We start from the raw sequence: 11,360 nt of genomic DNA on the forward strand, positions 1-11,360 counted from the left end.
TAATAATATTCATAATATTAAAATAATATATGGAAAAAGGTACTATTATCTCATAGTATATTTTGTATGAGAAAATTGAAGATATATATATATTTTCTTTTTTCAAATCAAAAAATACTGAGGAAGGTCTAGCATAAAAGAAAAAAATTTTATTTTTTTTTCATCTAGAATTGCCTCTTATTATTGATGCGATAAAAAGAATTGTTGAACATATTATAGAAATCTTCAAAAGAAAAATTTTTAATATTAAACAAACAAAAATAGTACAATCCATAAAATTTGAACAAATATATATATATATATATATTTATATACAAGTTCAAAATTAACATTGTTTTATACAACCTCAACTCATATGGGACTACCCCCTGAATTTAAGCATATTAATTAGGGGAGGAAAAGAAACTAACAAGGATTTTCTTAGTAGCGGCGAGCGAAAAGAAATCAGTTCAGCACTAAGTCACTTTGTCTATATGGCAAATGTGAGATGCAGTGTATGGAACATCAATATTCTAGTATGAGAAATTAACGATTTAAGTCCTTCTTAAATGAGGCCATTTACCCATAGAGGGTGCCAGGCCCGTATAACGTTAATGATTACTAGATGGTGTTTCCAAAGAGTCGTGTTGCTTGATAGTGCAGCACTAAGTGGGTGGTAAACTCCATCTAAAACTAAATATAACCATGAGACCGATAGTAAACAAGTACCGTGAGGGAAAGTTGAAAAGAACTCTGAATAGAGAGTTAAATAGTACGTGAAACTGCTTAGAGGTTAAGCCCGATGAACCTGAATATCCGTTATGGAAAATTCATCATTAGAATTGTAATATTTAAACAATATTATAATAATAGTGTGCATTTTTTCCATATAAGGACATTGTAATCTATTAGCATATTAATTTATCATAAAATTATGGCATATAGTTTATTTCAATTAAAATGCTTGCGTTTTAACATGAAATAAAAGCTGTAAATTTGATAAAGTGCTGATAGATTTATATAAATACAGTGCGTTAATTTTTCGGAATTATATAATGGCATGATTATCATTGATTTTTGTGTTTATTATATGCACTTGTATGATTAACAATGCGTAAGATTCAGGATACCTTCGGGACCCGTCTTGAAACACGGACCAAGGAGTCTAACATATGTGCAAGTTATTGGGATATAAACCTAATAGCGTAATTAACTTGACTATTAATGGGATTAGTTTTTTAACTATTTATAGTTGATTAACACAATCCCGGGGCGTTCTATATAGTTATGTATAATGGTATTTATATTATTTATACCTCTAACTAGAACGTACCTTGAGCATATATGCTGTGACCCGAAAGATGGTGAACTATACTTGATCAGGTTGAAGTCAGGGGAAACCCTGATGGAAGACCGAAACAGTTCTGACGTGCAAATCGATTGTCAGAATTGAGTATAGGGGCGAAAGACCAATCGAACCATCTAGTAGCTGGTTCCTTCCGAAGTTTCCCTCAGGATAGCTGGTGCATTTAAATATTATATAAAATAATCTTATCTGGTAAAGCGAATGATTAGAGGCCTTAGGGTCGAAACGATCTTAACCTATTCTCAAACTTTAAATGGGTAAGAACCTTAACTTTCTTGATATGAAGTTTAAGGTTATGATATAATGTGCCCAGTGGGCCACTTTTGGTAAGCAGAACTGGCGCTGTGGGATGAACCAAACGTAATGTTACGGTGCCCAAATTAACAACTCATACAGAAACCATGAAAGGCGTTGGTTGCTTAAAACAGCAGGACGGTGATCATGGAAGTCGAAATCCGCTAAGGAGTGTGTAACAACTCACCTGCCGAAGCAACTAGCCCTTAAAATGGATGGCGCTTAAGTTGTATACCTATACATTACCGCTAAAGTAGATGATTTATATTACTTGTAATATAAATTTTGAAACTTTAGTGAGTAGGAAGGTACAATAGTGTGCATAGAAGTGTTTGGCGTAAGCCTGCATGGAGCCGCTATTGGTACAGATCTTGGTGGTAGTAGCAAATAATCGAATGAGACCTTGGAGGACTGAAGTGGAGAAGGGTTTCGTGTGAACAGTGGTTGATCACGAGTTAGTCGGTCCTAAGTTCAAGGCGAAAGCCGAAAATTTTCAAGTAAAGAAAAATCAAAATAAATAAACAAAAATGTGCCTAATTATCGATTTTTATACACTTGAATAATTTTGAACGAAAGGGAATACGGTTCCAATTCCGTAACCTGTTGAGTATCCGTTTGTTATTAAATATGGGCCTCGTGCTCATCCTGGCAACAGGAACGACCATAAAGAAGCCGTCGAGAGATATCGGAAGAGTTTTCTTTTCTGTTTTATAGCCGTACTACCATGGAAGTCTTTCGCAGAGAGATATGGTAGATGGGCTAGAAGAGCATGACATATACTGTTGTGTCGATATTTTCTCCTCGGACCTTGAAAATTTATGGTGGGGATACGCAAACTTCTCAACAGGCCGTACCAATATCCGCAGCTGGTCTCCAAGGTGAAGAGTCTCTAGTCGATAGAATAATGTAGGTAAGGGAAGTCGGCAAATTAGATCCGTAACTTCGGGATAAGGATTGGCTCTGAAGATTGAGATAGTCGGGCTTGATTGGGAAACAATAACATGGTTTATGTGCTCGTTCTGGGTAAATAGAGATCTATCATTTTATGGTAGTTTCTTGTTCCCCGGATAGTTTAGTTACGTAGCCAATTGTGGAACTTTCTTGCTAAAATTTTTAAGAATACTAGCCGGGCAACCGATTAGTTCTTTTAAATTATAACGATTATCAATTAACAATCAATTCAGAACTGGCACGGACTTGGGGAATCCGACTGTCTAATTAAAACAAAGCATTGTGATGGCCCTAGCGGGTGTTGACACAATGTGATTTCTGCCCAGTGCTCTGAATGTCAAAGTGAAGAAATTCAAGTAAGCGCGGGTCAACGGCGGGAGTAACTATGACTCTCTTAAGGTAGCCAAATGCCTCGTCATCTAATTAGTGACGCGCATGAATGGATTAACGAGATTCCTACTGTCCCTATCTACTCAGTTTGCTTTTGATTGTCGCCGTGAACGGACGTGTTCAGTTTCGTCGCGCATCATTGTGTAAATTTGAGTTTTATTGCCGGCAATAAAATACGTTGAACGCGCGTTAAAATTGCTTATTTCGAGCATCTCGCGATAAGCAATCTCTCGCCGCGTTTGTATTAGTGCGTGTGTGAGCGTTTTACCGCTACGTGTTGCTGATTGGCTAGCCAATCAGAAGCGACGAACTGTTGCGCTTCAACAGAAAGTGTTGCATACTTTCGGGAACAATTTAAAATCACTGCATACTTTGTGGTATCAGTGATTTTGTGTTGCCTAGCGTCCAGGGATGGACTCTGAGGCGAGTAGCGGGAGTTCGACCATGTCGAAGAAGAAGAAGCGTGGCCGCGGAGCGAAGAGCCATCTTCGTCACGCGGGCGACGCCGCAGCCATGCCGCCGCCAACGGACTCGCCGCCGCGAAAGTTGCGAGTCCACGTGGACAGCTCTGCGGATGAGAGCGATGCGTCGCTGGTTGCCACTGCAGCCACCGTTGCCTCTGCTGCTTCTGCTGCCCCCACCGCCGCCCCCGCTGCCAACGCCGCTGCCAACACTGCTGCCCCCGCTGCCATCCCTGCCATGGAGGCTATTTTAGCTGCTGCCGCAGCTGCTGCTGCCCCCGCCGCTGCTGCCGCCCCCGCCGCTGCTGCCCCCGCCGCTGCTGCTACCCATGCTGCCCGGAATCCGGCCCCACTTGAGGCGCCGTCGACGTCCGCTGCCGCTGTTGCTGCTAGCGCCCACTCTGTGAGCTCGGTGCCGGCTGGAGCTGGTACCGCGAGCTCAAACTCGATGGTACAACGTATGTTGGCCATCGAAAGAGAGCTCCGGAGAGCCGTTGTTGCCGACAACGTGCCTGGCGCTGTTGCGCTCAGCGTGCTGGACAACGCTGCCAAGTTCCAGGAGTTAATCCTGGAGATGTATGGTAGGATGAAGGAGCTGGAGACCATTGTCAGGACTCGCCCTCAGGCCACTGCTCCCCAAACAAGTGCTGCCCCAGCCGCTTCCTACGCCGCTGTTACTGCAACTGCAGTCGCTGCTCCGGTCGCTCTTCCTCGGGCCCGCAAAATTGCGGAAACGTGGTCAGCGATCGTGACGTCCAACAACCCGGAGGAGACGCCCCAGCAAGTCGCTGAGCGTGTCCGAAAGGAGGTTGCGCCCGCTCTCGGTGTTCGTGTTCACGAGGTGCGTGAGCTGAAGCGTGGCGGTGCGGTCATTCGCACGCCATCTGCTGGTGAGATACGGAGGGTTCTTGCGAACCCGAAGTTCAAGGAAGTCGGTCTCGATGTCAAAGAGAATGCAGCACCCAGGCCCAGGATTAACGTGATCAACGTGGACAGCAGCATCTCGCCGAACAAATTTATGGAAGGGCTATACAAGAATCACTTCTTCGGACACTGCTCCAATGCAGCGTTCGAGAAGGCGGTCAAGATAGCCTCGAAGCCCTGGAGCAGTGAAGATGGACCCACGGTCAACATCATCCTGGAAATGGAACGCAAGGCGCTGGACATCTTGGAGGATTCGGAGAGAATCTACGTGGAGTGGTTCTCTTTCCGATGGCATCCACTGACCCCGACATATGCCTGCTTTAGATGTTTCAGCTTTGACCATAAAGTAGCCATGTGTCGGATGAAGGAGCAAACTTGTAAGCGATGCGGACAATCGGGGCATCGTGTCTCGGGTTGCAGGAATCCTGTGCATTGCAGGAACTGTAGCTTTAAGGGTTTACCCGCGGGGCATCATATGCTCTCAGAGACCTGCCCGATTTACGGACGTGTGCTCGCCAGGGTGGCTGCTAAACATTAACAATGTTTAGCATCATTCAGGCTAACTGCGGTCGCAGCAGAGCTGCCGTTGTCGACCTAGGGGTCCGGATGAGGAACTCTGGGGCGATGTTCGCATTGCTGCAAGAACCATATGTTGACCGTGGAGGAAGGATCACCGGATTGCCGGCAGGCATGCGAGTTTTCTCCGACCGTCGCAACAAAGCTACAATTGTCGTAGACGACCAGGAGGTCGTCTGCATGCCTGTCTCGTCACTCATCACGGAGTTTGGCGTATGCGTGAGTGTGTCGGGTAACTTCGGCTCGATTTTCCTCACCTCCGTATACTGCCAATTTAACGCAGAACTGGAGCCGTACCTGCTGTACATGGATGCGGTGCTGCTGCTAGCCAGCCGCACGCCTGTCATCTATGGCCTTGACGCGAACGCAGTATCCCCCCTGTGGTTCAGTAAGCTGCCCGAGCGCTCTCGGGGCTACTTGAACAGGCAGCGGGGTGAACTGCTAGCTGACTGGGTTCAGGGCAGTCGAGCCGGCGTGCTGAATGTCCGCAGCAGAGTGTACACGTTCGATAATCGCAGGGCGAGGAGCGATATTGACGTGACTATCGTCAGTGATTCAGCGTCTACGTGGGCCGCGTATGACTGGAGTGTAAGCGAGTGGGATTTAAGCGACCACAACATCATCACTGTTGTGGTGACGCTTGATCCGGAAAGCACAGTTGAGAGCTTTGCTCCTGTGCCCTCGTGGCAACTCCAGAATGCTGACTGGCGGCGTTTTGGTGATGAGTTGAGGACTGCATCGATGGATATCCCCCTTGAGGATTTTCGCCTTTTGTCATCGGATGCACAGGTGACCGCACTCCGCTCCCTGGTTCATCAGGTGAGCGACACTTTGTTTGGGCGTCGACAACCGCGAGCTAGACGCCGTGTGGGCTGGTGGAATGCCGCCCTCACGGACGCACGCCGTACGCTCAGGAGAGCACGGCGAAGGCTCCAGCATGCGCGCCGCACGCAAAGTGAGAGTGCCAGTGCCCTTGCCTCGTATTTCAGGATCACCCGAAAGGAATACGAGAGGATGATGCTCAAGGCGAAAGAGGAGGATTGGAGGAGATATGTCGGCGAGCATCAGGATGACCCATGGGGATCTGTTTACAAGATCTGCCACGGCCGCAAGACGCGCACCGATTTCGGTTGCCTTCGCTGGAACAATGAGCAGTACGTAACCTGGCACGACTGTGCGAATGTCCTGCTCCGCAACTTTTTTCCAGCTGCGGAGAGGCCAGTGGACATTGTCGTTCCTCGCGAAGTACCCCCCAGCCCTCGAAACTTTCGAGGTGGAGATGTGCATCGCCAGAGTTCGCAGCAGGCGCTCACCTGGCTTGGATGGCATCACTGGGGGTATGGTCAAAGCGGCCTGGCGCGCCATCCCGGAGCACATGACAGCGTTGTATTCCCGCTGCCTGGCAGATGGATATTTCCCACTTGAGTGGAAGCGCCCGCGTGTGGTTGCGCTCCTCAAAGGCCTCGACAAGGACAGGAGTGATCCAGCGTCCTATCGAGGCATCTGCCTGCTGCCTGTCTTTGGCAAAGTGCTGGAAGGGATCATGGTGAACCGTGTGAAGGAGATGCTCACGGACGAGAGTCGATGGCAATTCGGCTTTCGCCCCGGACGCTGTGTGGAGGATGCGTGGAGGCATGTTCTGAGCAGTGTTGAGGCCAGCTCGGCCCGATATGTGCTCGGAGTCTTCATCGACTTCAAAGGAGCATTCGACCATGTCGAATGGGATGCAGCGTTACGCCGACTATCCGATCTAGGATGCAGGGAAATTGGGATCTGGCGCAGCTTCTTTTCGGACCGAAAAGCTAGCATCGTCAGCAGCTTTGGCGAAGCTAATGTGAATGTTTCACGTGGCTGCCCGCAGGGGTCCATCAGTGGTCCATTCATATGGAACATTTTGATGGATGTGCTCCTGCGCCGCCTTGAAGCGCATTGCACTTTCAGTGCATACGCTGACGACTTGCTGCTGCTCGTCGAAGGAAATTCCAGATCCCAACTGGAGCTCACAGGCGCCCAGCTAATGGAGATAGTTGGAGGATGGGGCATTGAGGTAGGCGTCTCAGTCTCGGCAACGAAGACTGTGACGATGCTCCTTAAGGGAAAGCTGTCAGCTGGCAGGAATCCCGCCGTCAGATTTGCAGGAGCAAATCTACGGTATGTGACGCAATATCGTTACCTTGGCATCACGGCTGGCGAGCGGTTGAGTTTCCTCCCGCATATCGCATCCTTACGCGATCGGCTGGCCGGAGTCGTCGGAGCCCTGACCCGTGTGCTACGCGTTGACTGGGGACTCAGTCCGCGCGCACGGCGAAGGATATATGCCGGACTCATGGTGCCTTGTGCATTATTTGGTGCTTCGGTGTGGTACACGGTGGTGATGAGACTAGTCGGCGCCAGGAGGTCGCTCAAGTCCTGCCATCGCATCATCCTGATTGGATGTTTGCCTACGTGTCGAACGGTATCTACTGATGCCCTTGAAGTGCTGGCTGGAGCCCCGCCGCTGGACCTTGTTGCGACGCGCAACGCTATGCAGTTCAAGCTGAAGAGGAGCTACCCGATGGTAGAGGGCGATTGGCTCTACGATCAAGACGTTTCGACCCTTGATCGTACCATGAGGAGAGCCTTGCTGGACGAACGCTTGTTGCGTGAATGGCAGATCCGGTGGGATGACAGCGAACACGGCCGTGTTACGCATAGGTTCATCCCGGATGTTAGCTTCGTGTACAGCCGCCCCGACTTCAGTTTCACGATGCCGACCAGTTTCCTCATAACTGGTCATGGCTCGTTGAATGCTTTTCTGCATGCGCGCGGTCTTAGCGAGACTGCTGGATGCCTATGTGGCCATCCCCTGGAGGACTGGCTACACGTATTGTGTGCCTGCCCCCTCTATGCGGATGTGCGGGATCTGCAAGGACTTAGGATTCAGCAGTCGGAATCCGGTGACTGGACCATGGAGAGGACCTTGATGGAGGCGGAGAGCATGCAACTGCTTGAAGACTATGCTCGCACAGTCTTCAGCAGGCGACGCATGCTGATGGATGGCATGGGACCTGGCAGGCCAGTGCCGGACTGACGTCAGTCAAAACTGGTAGTAGAATTATCTGCGAGGGTCGGACCAAAGTCCTTAAATTTGGGAGACGAAGTCCTTCGGGATCAGTCGAAAGGCCGACCAGAGCCTCAATCTGGCAGACTCTCTTCTCGGAGAGAGTCGAAGGGCTGACCAGAGCCTTAATCTGGAAGACAAATCCAATCTGGAGGCGTCGAAGGGCTGACCAGAGCCTTAATCTGGAAGACAAATCCAATTCTGGACGCGTCGAAGGGCTGACCAGAGCCTTAATCTGGAAGACAAATCCAATTTGGAGGCGTCGAAGGGCTGACCAGAGCCTCAATCTGGAAGACAAATCCAATTCTGGAGGCGTCGAAGGGCTGACCAGAGCCTCAATCTGGAAGACAAATCCAATTTGGAGGCGTCGAAGGGCTGACCAGAGCCTTAACCTGGAAGACAAATCCAATTTTGGAGGCGTCGAAGGGCGGACCAGAGCCTTAATCTGGTAGGTTATCTCTTCGGAGGTGCCGCCGGTGTTAACCCAGTTTCCAGGTTGTCGGAAACCAAAATGGGCAGTAGTCGCGGACTACTTTCAGCCGATCAAAGCTGCAAATTGTAACAGATTTGAAATTTGAACCACGGGATGGGCTAGTGTCCGAGGCTAGCCCAGTGAGGTTGGCCCCCTTTAGTGGGAGTATCGTGGTGGCTGTGGTGTTACCCGCTGTGTCTCCACTATAGTTGGAGCACAGCTGCTGGGTCCAATGTGTATTTGGACCACAGCCGGAAGCTGTACCCGTAGTCAGCAGAGGTTATGATAGGCCTCGCCTCGACCCAAGAGGGAATTGTGTCCGACAACACAATTCGAGTTGGTAGCTAAAAGCGTTCTTTTAGGGGCGTTGGTGGACGCATTGTTTTCACCCGCTGTACTATGTGTCACATATGTGGCACATGCGAGTACCGTGGTTGTAAACCCCCATCGGGGTACACGTCACGTTAAACAAATCAAGGATTCTGTCCCTATCTACTATCTAGCGAAACCACAGCCAAGGGAACGGGCTTGGAATAATTAGCGGGGAAAGAAGACCCTTTTGAGCTTGACTCTAATCTGGCAGTGTAAGGAGACATAAGAGGTGTAGAATAAGTGGGAGATATTAGGCTTCGGTTTGATATCGCCAATGAAATACCACTACTCTTATTGTTTCCTTACTTACTTGATTAAGTGGAACGTGTATCATTTCCTAGCCATTATACGGATATATTAATTATGTCTTATGGTATTGGGTTTTGATGCAAGCTTCTTGATCAAAGTATCACGAGTTTGTTATATAATCGCAAACAAATTCTTTAATGAGAAAATGCAGCAATGTGTTTTTGATTTAATAATTTGGTATAACTCCAATTACTCAGGTATGATCCAATTCAAGGACATTGCCAGGTAGGGAGTTTGACTGGGGCGGTACATCTCTCAAATAATAACGGAGGTGTCCCAAGGCCAGCTCAGTGCGGACAGAAACCACACATAGAGCAAAAGGGCAAATGCTGACTTGATCTCGGTGTTCAGTACACACAGGGACAGCAAAAGCTCGGCCTATCGATCCTTTTGGTTTAAAGAGTTTTTAACAAGAGGTGTCAGAAAAGTTACCATAGGGATAACTGGCTTGTGGCGGCCAAGCGTTCATAGCGACGTCGCTTTTTGATCCTTCGATGTCGGCTCTTCCTATCATTGTGAAGCAAAATTCACCAAGCGTTGGATTGTTCACCCATGCAAGGGAACGTGAGCTGGGTTTAGACCGTCGTGAGACAGGTTAGTTTTACCCTACTAATGACAAAACGTTGTTGCGACAGCATTCCTGCGTAGTACGAGAGGAACCGCAGGTACGGACCAATGGCACAATACTTGTTCGAGCGAACAGTGGTATGACGCTACGTCCGTTGGATTATGCCTGAACGCCTCTAAGGTCGTATCCGTGCTGGACTGCAATGATAAATAAGGGGCAATTTGCATTGTATGGCTTCTAAACCATTAAAAGTTTATAATTCATTTTATAGACGACAATGGATGTGATGCCAATGTTATATATAACATAGTAAATTGGGAGGATCTTCGATCACCTGATGCCGCGCTAGTTATATTTTAAAACATTATTTAATACAATGACAAAGCCTGGAATCAATTGTAAACGACTTTTGTAACAGGCAAGGTGTTGTAAGTGGTTGAGCAGCTGCCATACTGCGATCCACTGAAGCTTATCCTTTGCTTGATATGATTCGAAAAATATCCATAATATTATGTATGCATATAATTGTGTATACGGAATAAAGCAGAACAAATAAAACAGAGCTTACGAACGAAAGATACAAAGATGATATACAAAGATACAAAGATATAAAGATATAAAAAAATATAAATGAAATGGAAGGCTTCTTCTTTATATATATATATAAGACCGTGAAATTGATTGATATATATATATATATATATATATATATGAGAACTCAAAATCGATGAAGAGAACTTATTATAATATAAGTACTTGACATTGATGGAGAGAACTCATATCATATAAGATATGAAAAATAATACAATATGGAATCAAGGTTCCATTTTACATATAATATGTAAAGAGAGAGAACATTTGGAATTGATGGAAGAAATTTACAAGTCAGAAAACATTAAATATGAGAACTCGATATTGATGAAGAGAACTTATTATAATATAAGTGCTTGACATTGATGGAGAGAACTCATATCATATAAGATATGAAAAATAATACAATATGGAATCAAGGTTCCATTTTACATATAATATGTAAAGAGAGAGAACATTTGGAATTGATGGAAGAAATTTACAAGTCAGAAAACATTAAGTATGAGAACTCGATATTGATGAAGAGAACTTATTATAATATAAGTACTTGACATTGATGGAGAGAAGTCATATCATATAAGATATGAAAAATAATACAATATTGGAATCAAGGTTCCATTTTACATATAATATGTAAAGAGAGAGAACATTTGGAATTGATGGAAGAAATTTACAAGTCAGAAAACATTTAGTATGAGAACTCGATATTGATGAAGAGAACTTATTATAATATAAGTACTTGACATTGAAGGAGAGAAGTCATATCATATAAGATATGAAAAAATACAATATGGAATCAAGGTTCCATTTTAAATGTAATATATAAAGAGAGAGATTGGAATTGATGGAAGAAATTTACAAGTCAGAAAACATTAAGTATGAGAACTCTTGTGATATTGATGAAGAGAACTTATTATAATATAAGTACTTGACATTGATGGAGAGAAGTCATATCATATAAGATATGAAAAATAATACAATATGGAATCAAGGTTCCATTTTAAATG

The 11,360-nt window shown here is 46.0% G+C and overlaps 1 pseudogene; it reads left to right on the top strand.

The window, feature by feature from the left end:
• The first annotated feature begins 341 nt into the window (after positions 1-341).
• On the top strand, positions 342-3,115 carry LOC122756956 (annotated as a pseudogene).
• Positions 3,116-11,360: the final 8,245 nt, after the last annotated feature.

This window comes from Drosophila mojavensis, unplaced genomic scaffold, assembly GCF_018153725.1.
Source record: "Drosophila mojavensis isolate 15081-1352.22 unplaced genomic scaffold, ASM1815372v1 contig_195, whole genome shotgun sequence".
Taxonomy (NCBI): domain Eukaryota; kingdom Metazoa; phylum Arthropoda; class Insecta; order Diptera; family Drosophilidae; genus Drosophila; species Drosophila mojavensis.